The sequence below is a fragment of the Peromyscus eremicus genome, chromosome 4 (assembly GCF_949786415.1).
Source record: "Peromyscus eremicus chromosome 4, PerEre_H2_v1, whole genome shotgun sequence".
Classification (NCBI taxonomy): Eukaryota; Metazoa; Chordata; class Mammalia; order Rodentia; family Cricetidae; genus Peromyscus; species Peromyscus eremicus.
In genome coordinates, this window is record NC_081419.1 from 53,262,464 (window position 1) to 53,277,364 (window position 14,901).

Below are 14,901 nucleotides of genomic sequence, written 5' to 3' on the forward strand. Positions count from 1 at the left end.
AACATCAGAATCTGCACCACACTGGCTTTCATAATAAGGATTCAATCCAACCAACACGGAGCTGGGTGTTGGAGGCATTACAGGAAATGGCAAAATGCATTGCTTAGTCCCAGTCCCCAGTTCCTCTCACCAAGACTTCCCATGAGACCCTTCGGTGGCCAAGGCCACACGCTGCTCTGTACAGATTCAAGGACAAGGCCTGCTCTGGCTACACAGCTGGGCACAGAGTCATTGCTGACAGGGTTGGATGAAACGTGGGTTTATCTTTCTAATTCCTCATCCCCCTGGGGGGAAATTTTACATCTTCAAACACTTAACTATCTGTAGGTCCAGTATGTTGGAAAAACTGCTTTCTCATGAAAAGCAAATGTGATTTGAAGTAGCTGCTCTGAAGTGAGAGTTGAGTGAGTACCTGGGAGTCGGTATTGTGCCATTGCGCTGCTTTGCCGCTAACTCTCCTGGGTCTTTATGTGACTGTTGATTACCTTACATTTCTCATGTCAAGGCAAGAGGTTTCTGCAGATTATGGCCAAAGTCCTTTCAGTTCTGTCCTACAAAGGAAAGGTTAAAAGGTTTCTGGGCGGTATAGGATTCTAATTATTGAGTTGGTGATAAAAGTTAATTAGAAATGCTTCATACAATTTAAAATAGGCTTCTATCTCAAAATGGATGTTTTAAGGGCTGTGGGTTCTTGTAAATATCCCTAGGGTCTTTTCCCTAGACTTTCCACTGGAAGTCGCTCTCAATTGTGAAAATTATTTATTAGACATGCACTAATGGTAACTCTGCAGCACGTTTCTGTGAGCGGAGACGTTGCCGCTGAAGGAATTCTGGAGTTCAAGTGCGTCTCTTCCAGCTGTGTCGCTGGAACCCCAATGAACCTCACCTGTCCGCCTCGGTTTGCCAGTTACCGAAATGTCATTAGACACCTAGTTGACTAGGTGATGTTAAAAACATAGGCAAATACTTCGCATTCGAGATTAAATAAGATTCTGATGGATGGACAGAACTTCAGATGTGTGGATTCGGAAGTTGGCTCAGAGGATGAAGCACCTGATGCGCAAATGCCAGGACCAGAATTCAGATGCTCAGAACCCACATGAAAGCTGGGTAGGCCCAGTCACCGGCTTGCATCTCAGAACTCGAGAGGCAGAGGCTAGGCATTCCTTCAGCAAGCTAACTGGTTAGAACTGGCGAGCTCTGAGTTCAGGAAGAGAGTCTGTCTCCATAAATAAAGTAGGGAGTGATCAAGGAAGCCACTTGACACCAAATGCAGACCTCTACATGTTTGTGCACAAGTACCAGCACACACATGAGTGCACAATGCTCATGACACCCCCCCATACAAAAGTCTTCACTTGTGTGACTTATGATCCATGCAAAAGGAAAAGATCTTCAATGACTTTGAAATAGTTATTTCTAGCCACCAAAACTTACTTAGTTTAAAATATGGATATTGATAATCCCATACTTCTGGGCATCTTACATATCAGAAAATATGAACAAAATTTATGTAAGAAAGTGTAGAATCAAAGATTCATATTTTAAGAGGGCATACCCACTTCCAGGTGATTGACCATTTGAATGGATTTATTCATTCTGTCAACATATTTTAGGTGAGCATTTACTAGATGCTAGGCATTGGCAAAATAGCAAGGAACAAGCCATGTAAAAACCACTGCCCCCATGGCTTTTCATTCCTGGAGACAAGTTGAGGAGACAGGATAGAAAACAAAAAATAAGGGTAGTTAACTCAGAAGATAATACAAGAGATAAGTAATACAGAAGAAAGAAGAGGTATGAGTGTGTGTATGCGTGTGTGTGAGTGTGTGTATGTTGTATATGTGTGTGTGTGTAGAGTGCAATTTTATGTGGAGTGGTCCAAAAAGGCCTCTGTGAAGAGATAATGAGAACTGGAAAGACAAAGATAGCCAGTGGATCCCAGCTTTGTAATCCCAGCTGGATTCCAAGGGTAATGGGGTTTGCTACAGCACTCAGCATGAAGACGCTGCCTGCTCTGCGTGGGCTGCCCCTGTGGGCAGCACTACATCTGGATGCCAGGCCAAGGTGTTCAAAGAGATGTATCGCTTTGTGAGCAAAAGCCCTAGCCTTCTTACGGCTTTCCAGAAGGGTGAGTGTCCTCTGACACAGCCACGCTTGTGCAGTCTGCCATTGGCTCAACTGCATTTGCTATTCTCACCAAATGGCTCCTGGCTCTCTGGTGCCTCGGGTAGAGGGCCCAGGATGCTTCCTCCCACACTCACCAGCCATCTCTCTCACTTTCAGTTGGAGCTGGACACCTAAGCCTGAATAAATGACCAGTCCATCAACATGAAGAGAGAAAGTGTGTGGTTGACCCTTTAGGTCACTTATTTCCCATGTTGCAAAGCCTTATAATAATGATGATGATGATGCCATTTTCTAGTATAAGAAATAAAATACTAAACCTGAAATAAAAATTTGACTGGTAAGTCATAACTGCAGTACCCAGTGGGTGGTTTCAGGTGCAAATTTCTAAAGTGTAAGACCTGCTTAGCCACCTAGGAGCTGCCCTGACCCAAGATTTTTTGGTACCCTCCTTCATTTGCTCTTCTGCTTAAAATCTGAGGCAGGACCAACATCTGAAAGGTAATTTTTTCTAACCCACTTCCCAAGGCTGTTCAGTCTATTCCTTAATTCCCTAATACTGAAAGTACATGTCTTCAGAGAGGCAGATGCTGATCTAAAATCTCATTTATGAAAAGACACTGGTGTTAAGACTGTGCTGAGAAGCAAAGTCCCCAGTGAGGCGATGAGGGAAGAGGAGCTTGGAGCCCATGCGTCAGGACGGCGGGGGCGGAGCGTTGTCGGAAAGGCCAGCATCCTCTCTGGGGTCGCTGTGCGTAAAACCAGCTGTATAGGACTGGCCAGGCCTGGAAGCGGAGAAGGCTACAGGCTGTGGGAGGGAATATACAGGGGAAGGAAGCCATGTTGGCCCTGTGCCTTTCCCTGAAGCCTCTTGAAGCCAGTAAGGCCCGGCATCCTGGAGCCCTCTCGTGGACCTAGTTGCTCTTCGGAATGAGATGGAGGGAGGCAGGGATCACACTTGGACAATCAAAATCACATCCTATTGAGGTGCTGGGGTGGGTGGCTAGTAGAACAACCCCCCCACTCAGAACTCTGGCCTTCAAATAATCAGGGTGACAGTTTGCGCAATGGGCAGCCAAGGAGAACTGGGTCAGGGTATGATGGAGCCAGTGTCCTTGCTGGGAAAACTAAGGAATGTCAGTGTCAACGTGTGGCTGCAAAGAGACAGTTTGAAAGTAGGATGGAGCAGGGCAGAGGAGAATTCAGAATGAAGGCAGTTTCCCCAAAGCCACAGAGAGTGGGCAAAGGGATGCCTTCGGCTAACTCAAAACTGAATGCAGAAAATGGGCTGCCCTTTCCTGGCTTTTCCACAGTGCAGTCTCCAGGGACCCTTGCTGCTCATCCAGAGGTCCCACAGGCCTTCCAGGAAGGAAGTTGGAGAGACTCCTCTACTCATACAGACTTATCAGCCTATTAAAAGCTCTGGGAAGTCCCCCTGGGCTTCTCTTTTTCATTCCTTCCCCAGGAAGATGGGTCTTGACTCCTCTTTCTTCTGTGGTAGGGAATCCTTTCAGTAACTTAGTTTGTGACACACTCTTTTATCTCCTTCCCTATTCTGCCGATGGATGACTCTCCCTGGTTGCTAAGGTAGTACCTGGCCCAGTTCTTGCTGTAATATACAGGTTTCCTTCCCTTCCCCAAACAGGTCCACAGGCCCCCATGGACACTCTGATAGCGTCTTCTGTCTTTGGGATTCTCAGGAACCTTAGTGTGTCTTGAAATACAGCTCCGAGGGCATGGGCAACCTCCTGTGCTGGCCTGAAAACGACTATGTCTGTGCTATGAGAACTTCCATCTACTGGGAAGAGTGGATTGATTTCTTTGGTTTTTGAGAAAGGCTCTTACTATGTAGTCCAGGCTGGTCTTGAACTCCCTATTCCCCCGCCTTTGCTTCTTGAGTGCTGTGAGTGCAGGCTTTCACCACCTCATCTGGTCTAGAGTGGTTTTCCTGCAGCTGGAAAGAAATGCCTTTCCCCTTACCTGTCTGACCCGCACCTTTCAGACCTGGAGGGGTTCTGTGCTTCTCACTGGGACGCGTGGCCAGGCTCGGCTGTCGTTAGCCATGCTTTATTGCAAGCCCGTGCTGGCTAACAGACCATGAACCACTGATAGCTAATACCCTTAGTTACATCTCACCCCTACTGAATCCAGGAGCTGAATTGCTAAATTTGTTTTTCCAAAGGACATTGATTAAAGGAGTTGACAAAGCCGCTTGAATGCGAAATATCCAACTGTCTAAAATGAAAAGCCGATCCTCCGGACTTGGGCTGGGGGAAAGCGTTTATTTTCCTACCGTGTGTAAATAATGGATTTTGCCTTTTCTGGGAATCCATCATCGAAGAGTACGTTGAATACTCAAACAATGGCAGTCTAAATTACCCTGCAGTGACACTAACTAGCTGGAACTAATTCAGAAATGTGCATGGAGCATGATGAGGAGAGAACTTCCTGTGCAGGAAGAGGCAGCACACAGCTCACCTGCCTGCAGCGGGCACTCACTCAGACAATGGCTAGAAAACAGAGTCCTGGTTACAGCCGACACCCAGACCCTCACCCACAGGAGCCCTACCTCCTCCTTCATGCCTCTTCCTCCCTCCCGCCCTTCTTCCTTTCTTCCCTTCTTTCTCCTTCCCCACTTTTCTTTCTTTCTGGCTAGTTGTCAGGATGTAAAGACTCACATGCTTCTCTGCTCATTTTCTTGCTGAGAGCCGCAGGCATAACCAGCAGCAACAGCCAGTAATTAATCATGGCTCTGGAGATGGGTGCACATATTCAAAGGCATTTTCAACCCACTGAAACATGTCATGGCTTTCAAATTCTGCCACGGAGCAGAATCTCTGGAATGAAGCTTTACGTTCTTTCCAATTCTGATGTACCTACTGAGTGTGACCAAGGTGGCTCTTGGTAAGTCATCAGAGGTGGCAGTGCTCCTCATGACGAGCCCAGCACAGGCAGACTTCTCTGGAGCACAGTGGGCATGGCAGCTGGCAGAGATAAGCGTGAGACACTGTGCAAAGTGCCAGGTACTGCAGTTACGTTCTTTGGTTGTGATTGCGATTGATAGGGCCTCTTAAGTTATACGTGTGATTTATGGCAAAGATGTTTGTGGATCAGCATTGGGAGTAGAAAATGCTCAAAGCCACAGACAGTTCTAGAAGCTGCCTACACTTTGTCTTGCTCTCAGGAGCCACAGAGCTGCCCTCTGTTGGCTCATCTGTTTATTTCCATCACCTGCTCATCCTCTCTGCAGGCTGGTTTCTACTGCTTACTCATGGCTTCCTCTTGCAATTTCACGTGCATCCTCTTCCCACAGCAACCTCGGGAAACTTGGGCCTTATTGCCAGCTGGTTTCTTCTCGCAGCCTGTTCATAGCTCATTTCCCAAGTGAGCACGCTTAACTGGGCCAGATCACAGCTGTGGGCTAAGTGCTGTCACTGGTTGCTGGGTAGCCTGTCTTTGGGTCAAGGGCTCGGCTCTAGTTCAACCAACTGGGAGCAGTAGGTTGCACTGATGAACCCAAGTCCCCGTCCTTCAACTGGGCTTTGATCAGGACAGACACAGTGACGGACACCCAAGGTGACTGTTTTTGTTCCGTAATTAATGAAATCCATGGCTTCCCATGCTATGCCCACCCACGGGACACATAGCTACCACAGGTTAGCTCTGCTTATCAATAAGCCCTACCTTTCGTGGTTTTCCTACCTCTATGGGTACTACCCTACTCAAGTCCATGATTATTCTTGCCCATTTTTTCCCACTTTTTCCGGACTCTAAACTTTGATGAGGTTTGGAAGACGAACACACTTCCACGGCCTGCTCTCTGTCAGCCTCCTCTCATTCTCTCTGTCACCATCCTTCCTTCCTACTCTCCGGTCACCCCACTCCTGTTGGTCCCTCACCCTTGCTGTGTCCTTAATGACTCAGGAACTTGGTAATGTCCCTTTGTTTGCCTGGCCCCCACTCTCCTCTTTCTCAGTGGGAGCTCGCATGCCTTCCACTCTGCAGATGGGCGTGCTGAGACTGTCAACTCACGGGCCACCTTTGCAGCTCTGTCCGGGGCCCGTGTCGGCATGTGGCAGGTGTTCTCTGAGAATTTCTTACGGGGAGTTTTGAGTCCCCCGGCACTCTAAACAGTGATCACTTCAGTGTGAGAATCTGAAGTAAAGGGTACACTAAGGAACAATGTAGAGAAAGTGAGAGTGGGAAGAAAGGGAGAAGGGGGGGCACTCTTTGAAAACCTCAGAGAGCGTGCATGGCCCCCGAGAAAGACAAAGAATCTCTGGACTTTGATTATGAAAGAAATATGCAGCCCCAGAGGGCTCCGTGAGATCAAAGGGCTCAGCTGAGATCTATCTCAAGGCCATCTAGCCATTAACAACAGCAGGATTTGGGCCCTGGATTAATTTCTTTAGCCGGGAGAAGCCCTCTGTAAAGCGTTTGGAATGACTGTGGTGCTTCTGATGGTATGTGAGTGTGAACACCTGTTTCCTGGGACAGATTGCATTGCAGCGTCAACCTACGCTCTCTGTGCCCCCATTGTCTGGGCCTGCTGCACGTTTCCTCATTTCCTCGTGCAGGTTCGCAGGAGCATGGTGACTGGGCTGTAGACGTAATCACCGCAGCCTGTGCGCTCTTCCCTGTATCCTGCCTGCAGAACTCCAGGGGAGGAAGAAAGTGGACCAGCTTGCCGCACCCTCCCTGACACTAGGGTTCCTAAGGAGAGCCCTGAGGGTGAGCATGGTTAGTATCTCTGTTGCACTGGTATGGGACAGATAGTATGTTTTCACCACTGCCAGAAATGTGAGGGTAAGCCCATTTTCCCTGTGTCCTAAAGTGACAATCTAGACTCTGGAGATGGCAAAATATGCTGAAAGTCACAATAGGAACAAGGACTGCAGCGCAGATGTCAGCAGTAGGGACAGGGTGACTGCTGTGGAGACAGGCAGTGGCAGGGAGACATTTGTTTTCTTTTCTTTTCTTTTCTTTTTTTTTTTTTTGGGGGTTTTTTGAGACAGGGTTTCTCTGTGTAGCTTTGGAGCCTTTCCTGGGACTCACTTTGTAGCTCAGGCTGGCCTCGAACTCACAGAGATCCTCCTGCCTCTGCCTCCTGAGTGCTGAGATTAAAGGCATACCCCACCACCACCTGGCTAAATTTGTTTTCTTTAGACACACAAATTAACCACACCTTCTAATGGATCCTTTCCTGCCCACAGCAGGGGATAGCCACAGAGCAAGGTCTTCCCCTGATCTAGGGAGAGAATAAAGGAATTCAATGTAATCTACATTTAACCCTTTTCATGGGTTGGTCAAAGAAGCAAGGAGTTACTCCTTTTGAAGTCCACTACTTGTGGTGACTTCAATTAGAAAAGCTCATAGAAATCAAGCCTGATAACAAAGACCTGTCATCCTAGCGATTCAGGAGGAGGCTGAGGCAGGAAGATCAAAGGTTTAAGACCAGCCTGAGCTAGAGGAAGTTCAAGGCCAGCCTGGTCAACTTAGTGAGGTCATATTTTAAGATGAAAAGTTAAAAGAGGGCCAGGGATGTAGCTCAGTGGTGGTAATTTGTCTAGAATGCTTGAAACTTGGATTTAATCCCTAGTACCACAGAGAGAGAGAGAGAGAGAGAGAGAGAGAGAGAGAGAGAGAGAGAGAGAGAGAGAGAGAGAGAGAGGAGAGAGAGAGAGAGAGGGAAAGAGAGAGAGAGAGAGAGAAGAAAGACAGAGGGAGGAAAGGAAGAGGAGGAGGAGGAGGAGGAGGAGGAGGAGGAGGAGGAGGAGGAGGAGCAGGAACTTCTAGACAGTACCCAACAGTTACATCCTCTCCTATATGTCTTCGAATGTTCTGCTGGCCCCTGTGGCAAGCAGCCTTCAGAGGCTGTGTGTGGCCTCGTGTGAGAAGCCGCTGCCTTAGTTACTCATTTTCTTAGACGCTCCATCTGAAGAGTGGTGGGGGTGTCACTTCCAAAAGGAGCCTGAAGTGAGTTAGCGTGATGGCACCATGGGGACCCTCTTTCCTAGTTTTCACTGGGCAAGACACACCAAGGCAAGTGACCCATCTAAGCCCATTTTGCTTTTTTTAAATCTGTAATAACAGGGGACTGGATTTGTTGAAAATGCCTCTCTGCTTCTGCACTGCTATCAGAGCTCCCGTAAGACAGACAGATGCCGTGGGAGGGAGGGGGGAGCACAGGCTTTTCACCGATGGACCATCAGATAGGAGGAGTAATGAGTATTTGGGTGCAGGGTGCACACCAAGCCTGACTTGAGATGCCTAATTAAAATGGTGACCTCCTCAAGGTCATAGCCTCCTTCCTGTTGGTGGTGTCTCTCCCCTCAGTGCCTGGTACACCATGATGCCCTGCAGATCACCAGCTCCCTGACAGATGTTGACTTAACTCTTAACAAGGCTGTTTATTTTTCTCCGAGGTAGACCCCCATCTAAGGCCCAGGAGGATGGAGAGGCAGTTTTGCTCTGGACATGTGTGTGTGTTCTTTTCTCATCATCTCTGTTTAGACCAGCGTGTCTAGTGAAAGCGAGATTTATGAAGAGCCTCTCCCTTCCGGCTGCCCGGCTTTCCTGTCCAGAGTCAGGCTGCCTTGAAACGTTGATGTTTTGCTCTTTGTCATGGTTTCCCCGTTTCCTATTTCTAATTTCTTTTTTCCAGAGTCTGATGCTGTTATTTCTACCCCGAGTGAGTGCTTGGCCGCACAATTCTGCTCTGGGCTCTGTAACCCATGGCAACGAGAGGAGGGAAGCAGGTGACTGTACGCATCACACACGCATCTGCACGCATGCGCACACCCAGCATGCCCCCCTCCACATGGGATGCACAAAGGGGAAGGGCTCCCCTGGCTGTGGTGCCGATTAGAGACCCAGGCCGTGAAGCCCAGTACTCAGAGCTTTTGGGTCACGGCACAGCAGCTGTTGAGAACACACAGTGGCTTCTTCTACCTAACTCCAGCCCCTCACATTTCTATAGGTAGAAAAACAAACTCTGACCTTGAACACACAGCTAGAAATGCCTTCACCCCAGTCCATTCCCTGCAAGCTGAGAACCTTGGTTTATGTCATTGGGGGGACAGACAGAAGGGTGCCTGTTAGTGATAACTGAACTAACATCTATTTCAGGCAAGAGAAGATCTCTTTCCATATGATTTTACGAATGGACATCATCATTAAGTCATTCAAAATGTAAACTCTCACTCTCTGTTCCCTCTGCAGTATTTAGGAGTTATGGGGAGCTTCAGTGTTTGTGCGTTTGCTGCCAAATTTTCTAATGGACTTGATCAAACTGATTGACTTATGCTTAAACTGGTTAAAAATATTTCTTTTCTGTTCATGAAATAAAGTATATAGTGGGTCCATTCTTACCTCACCTGATCAAGATTGGTGGCTACAGCTTATTAAAGAAGTCATTTAAAGCTACGAATCACAGAAAGTGATGCATACAAACTTGATTTTCACTTAAAACTTAAAACTGTAGATTAAATTCTCACACTTTTGATGCAGGGCCAAGGTCTTGGAATCCAAGCTACCCTTCTCAGGCAGTTCTATCTATAATTTCTCATATATAACTTCTAGTTATAGCTTCTTAGACATGTACACATTTAAAGACACTTGTAGGATAACCTGAGCCAGGATCTACCAGTGTTTACACATCTGTATTCTTTCCCTGGCCTCATCCCTGTCTAATTGGAAGACAAAAGGACCTGACTTACTCCTCAGCAACTCAACTTACTTCTCATGAAAACAACTTTACCTTATCAATCAATAAAAACATGAAATACAAGAACAAACGAAAGTGAAATGGATCCACGTTTATTCTTGTTTGTTTATGGAGACAGGGTCTCTCCCGTAGCCCAGGCTGGCTGCATCTGTAATCCCATCCACCTTCCTGTCTTGGCCTCCCCAATGCTGCAAAAATAGGAGTGTGCTACCTCAGCAGCTACGACTTTATTCTTGATAAGTTGGGTAACCAAGGTAGGTGCACATATGCATGGAAATGCAGCAGAGCTGCAGCATAATTCAGAACTTTGAGCCAGTTCGGTGCATGCCAGTTGACTGCTCAGTTGGTTGATATTAGACCTACTGGAACGTGGCTACTAGCACTGGGAAGCTGATACCAGCAGGGAAAGGCAGTCTCCTTTGCTGACGTCCTCTACACACATGCTCCTGAGCTGTCTCTTCATCTCTAGGTCAGTCTTTCACCTTTCACATGTGGACACCTTCATTTGCTCTTTATTTGCATGTCTGAAAGCAAGCTTTTCTCTTTGTTGAGATGGAAGAGAATGTCTGACTTTGCCAGCAGCAGAATTCCTTCACAGAAGGGCATCTTCAGCCAGATGCTCTGAGGCTCTGAGGATCTCTGGAATTCTTCAAAACACACATGGGTGACCACTAGGTGGGTATAGGCTTTGGAGCCAGCCTGAGCTGAGTTCAAATCTCTGTGTCACTTGCTGCCTGTGTGACTTTGGCCAAATTGGTTGTTATCTGAGTCCCAGATTCCTCAGAAATAAAGTGAGAATGATATAGCTACTAATAAAAATTGTGAGCATAAGATGAAATGGTGCATGAAATGCGCCTGACATGCTGAGGTGCTCAGCGGTGTCTCCAAATCACTTCCTTTTTCGATGGTCTATTTTGTTTAATGACACCCAGTTCCTGACATTTTAAACTCAGTTGCCACTGACCTTTCTTTCCCTTGGCTCACTGCCCTTCACCAAATCCATCCAGTCGTTTGGGAGACTGGATTCTCCAACCCATCAGTGTCTCCCTCTTATTTAGCATCTGCAGCACTCCCACAGAAACTGCCATAGTTCACACTTCCATCATCCCCTAACTTCTAGCTAATTTGCATGCAGGAATTCAGTCTACCCACTGATCACCAATGACCTGACTGTCCCTTACCTTCAAGTCTCTCCTTCCCTCCTTTGTCTGACTCCCACTAAGAGTTTAAGCTGACCAGTCACTCTTTAGACTGCTGTTCATCTTTTCTATGTTAAATATCCTCCATGGCCCTATCTCCCAATGTCTATACTAATCTTTTGCTGTTGTTATTTCATACGGTGTGATTGTCCCCTCATAAACTTCACTCTTAACCTCGCCCTGGTAAACTTCAGAAAATGTATGCTGCCTAAATTACTCTTCATAGATAAAACCCTAGTCTCGTAGATGAGTTCCAGATGAGGGAACAAAATGAAAGGAGATCCCATGACTTACAGCGAGCTTGCAGAGTACTCTGTTGTCAGGGGCTCTCAAAGCAGGGACGGCAGTGTGATCCCTGGAGCCTGGATTCTCCCAGGAGGGTGACAAGACAGACCAGACAGACAGCTAGACAAGACCAGAAGGACCGGTTTTCTTCAGTCCTGTATGTTGTTACAAGTTTATAGTCTTTTAGAGAGAGTTTTGGTACACTGTGATAACAAAGGAAACCCTACATGTTCTTCCTACCATCGTTTGGGCCATTTTATTTTTTAACCACAAAGTCTATGGTGAAGTATACTGGCTGTATGTATGCATGTGTGTGTGGTCTGTGAGTGTGTGAGTTAGTGTGACTATGTGTGAATATGTGTATGCATGTATGTGTGTGTCTATGAGTATGTGTGAATATGTATGTTTCTCTGTGTGTGTAAGTGTATGTGCACGTGTGTATGAGTGTGTGTCTGTATTTGTTGGTGTGTGTGCTAGCGTGAGTGAGTATGTATGTATGTATGTGTGAGTGCATTGAGTGTTGTGTGAATGTATGTGTGAGTTAGTATGTGTGAGTGTGAATGTATGTCTGTCTCTGTGTGTGAGTGTATGTATGAGTATGTATCTGTGTGTGTGTGTGTGTGAGTGTGAAATTTGACCCCTAATAACAGAATGTTCATCAAATCCTGCATCTAAGTCTTTCTTCCTTTTTATACTTCAACAAACCTGAAACTTTATACATTATCACTCCATGTTTAACCACGAAAAACAGAACATTGCAATGAGTGGTGGCCGAGGAGCCCAGGTGACATTACCAGTGGTGCAGAGCCTAATATTGCCTATCCTTTTTGATTAAGCTGGACAGACTGGCTAATGGATAGTTGGGGCATTGGGCTGTCACTACTCCAGAAAGCTACCATTAGCAAACAAACATCTGCTGGCTCCCTCTGCAGTCCCTGCCAGCTGCAGCCTCGGTACAGCAAATTACTCTGCTAATTCTATTGGTTCCATTGCCGCATCCCTCTAATGCAGAATATGGATTTGTTCTGGGGACCCTGCACCAGTTCCTAAGGTGCAGACTGCATTTTTTTAATGCCACAAAAACTTGTAGCATGGAGTGCCATTGCTGCAGTTGAGAAATATCCAGTAACAAGGACTAGGAAGAAAAGAGCTAAAAATGCAAATAATAGATGGATGAGCTCACTGAGTGAGTTTCCTCTAGAAGTTAACCATAGGGACCATGTAAGAGAAGGGCCACCTGTATAAGCCTGTATGGAAAGCAGGGTGATTTTGACCTGTTTTGAAGGAGATGGGAGAGAATTACCATACACAGTGAGGCAAGGGTATACCTTTAAATAGCTACTTGATGTGGACAGTCTACAAAAAATAAACCAACAAAGACTCTGTAACATATTTTATTTTTCTGGGGCACAAGGGTATTCTGGTTATGAACTCTGATTCAAACACTTCCAGGGTCTTTGAAAGGTTGAGCTGGAGAACTCCCTCAGACACGAGGATGGGAGAGTGTGCATAGAGATCACTGGCCTAGCCCTGCACATGCCACAGTTCACTCACAGGGTGCCATGTCCTTCAGCCCGAGAACTGGGACGCAGGGAAATGCACTGTGCTAGATGCTTGTTTGGGAAGAGCAGAACAGATGTTTGCAAGAAGGACTCAGCCAGGGCTCACCTACTGGCACCCTGCAGGGTTACTAAGTACCCGCTTCTCTGATTAGATGAGGGATTGGAAGATGGGCTCTGGTGGGCAGTAGGTCACTCACGTCAGACTGAGAGCAATCATAGCAATGGACATTGAGGAGCTATCAGCTTATTTATATCGCTTAAGGGGCTTGGCATGAACTCCTACCTACCTTACCCCTCAATTTAACAACTATTGGATTTCAGATAATCATTCTCTGGGTTTTCTGGGTATTTTATCGTTCCTGTTAGAATGGGAGTGTGTGAAGAAACAAGGTTTAGGAGATTTTCAAAGAAGAAACAGATGTTAAATCAAAGTGAATTCTGGTGGGATGTCTTTCTGCACATGGACAGCTAGCTTGTGTTGAGTGTGGCTTTCCTGGAGAGTGACCAGATGCCCAGAATGCTTAAGGTATGGGGATTTTTAGAAGGCTCGTGAGAACCCTAGAGTCTCTCCTTTCTGAGTTCTGAACTATGGCTTTAGCATTGTTAGGGGGAACTAGCCTCCCATCTGGTGGGGACAAGCCCTGTGTGAAGCTCGGAGAGACGAAAGCAAAAACGGAGATGTCTGAACTGAGACAGGATCTGTGCATATCACTGGACTTCAAGAACTAGCCTAAATTGCCTATATTGCAACATGTACAATAATAGACAAACCCTATGAAATTGTTAAGCCTCAGCCGATTTGTCTTACTAAATATCAGCTTCACATGCTATAGCCAACTTCATTTGGCCAAATGGATGCATTTCACTTTTTATATAGATACTGTAAAGTTATCCAAAGAGGAATACAAGTAAATGTATTTGAAGACCTTTTTTCAGTTCTACTCGCTTCTGGTTGTGAAAATAACGAGGGGAGCCTAAATAATCCAACCATGTAATTCATATATTACTTGACATTTTAATCATTTTGTAATTAATCTTTGTATTTGTATCAGTTTTATTGTGCTCTGACCAGCTGCAGTTAGAGTGTTTTGCTCTTGCTGGCTGCTGAACTCCAACACATTTTTTCATTATTGTTTTTACATTACTTCTTAGTTCTGTCTGTCCTCAGCTCAGCAATATTGGAGTAATTATTGCTCTTTATAGTTTACAAATGTTAGCATAACTTAAAAACATAAACTGCATAAATTTAATTACATTCTCTGGGACCTAGAAAATATTCTCCAGGGTGCCAAAATTCACCAAAATGATATGTACATAAGCAAACCTTGAATAAACATTTTATTAGGAAGCCTTTCTTAAACACATACACATGTGTAGATGAATGTTAGAGCCTGTTAATATTTCTTATCTATGTTTCAAATGTTCAGCTAATTAGCATGTGGCTTTATAAGCTTCCTCCCCAATAACTCTACATTAATCTTTGCCTATTATTATGATCAGATAGTCTTTGTATAAAAGGAATTCCTCTACTCCCATGCCTTCCAGTTCCCTGTTTGGGAGAGACTATTTCTTGAGTCAAACCCAGGGCTTCGCACATGGTAGACGAAGGTCCTTTCTCTGGGTCACATCTCAACCCTTCAGTTCCCTTCTATAAACTTTACTTCATGGTGTGCTGCTTCGGAGACAGTATCTTGCTATGTTACCAGCAAAGGCTTCAAACTCTCGGGCTTCAGCTCTCTTCCTGCCTTAGCCTTCCAAGTGACTGGAGCTCTAGGTGTGTATCACATCATACACTTCTCTCTGTTGCGCTGTTTCCTTTGAAAGACATTTATTTCCAGTTTATAGCAACAGAAAAATCTATAAAATGAATTTATTTATCTCCTGTCCAGTTCACCAGGAAAAATGTTGGTTGAATTAACATTTTTCATTTACTGTTGCATGGCAATTTTTACCTTGGGAGAAAACATTCACTGTTCCTTCATTTGATACACACATTTTATTA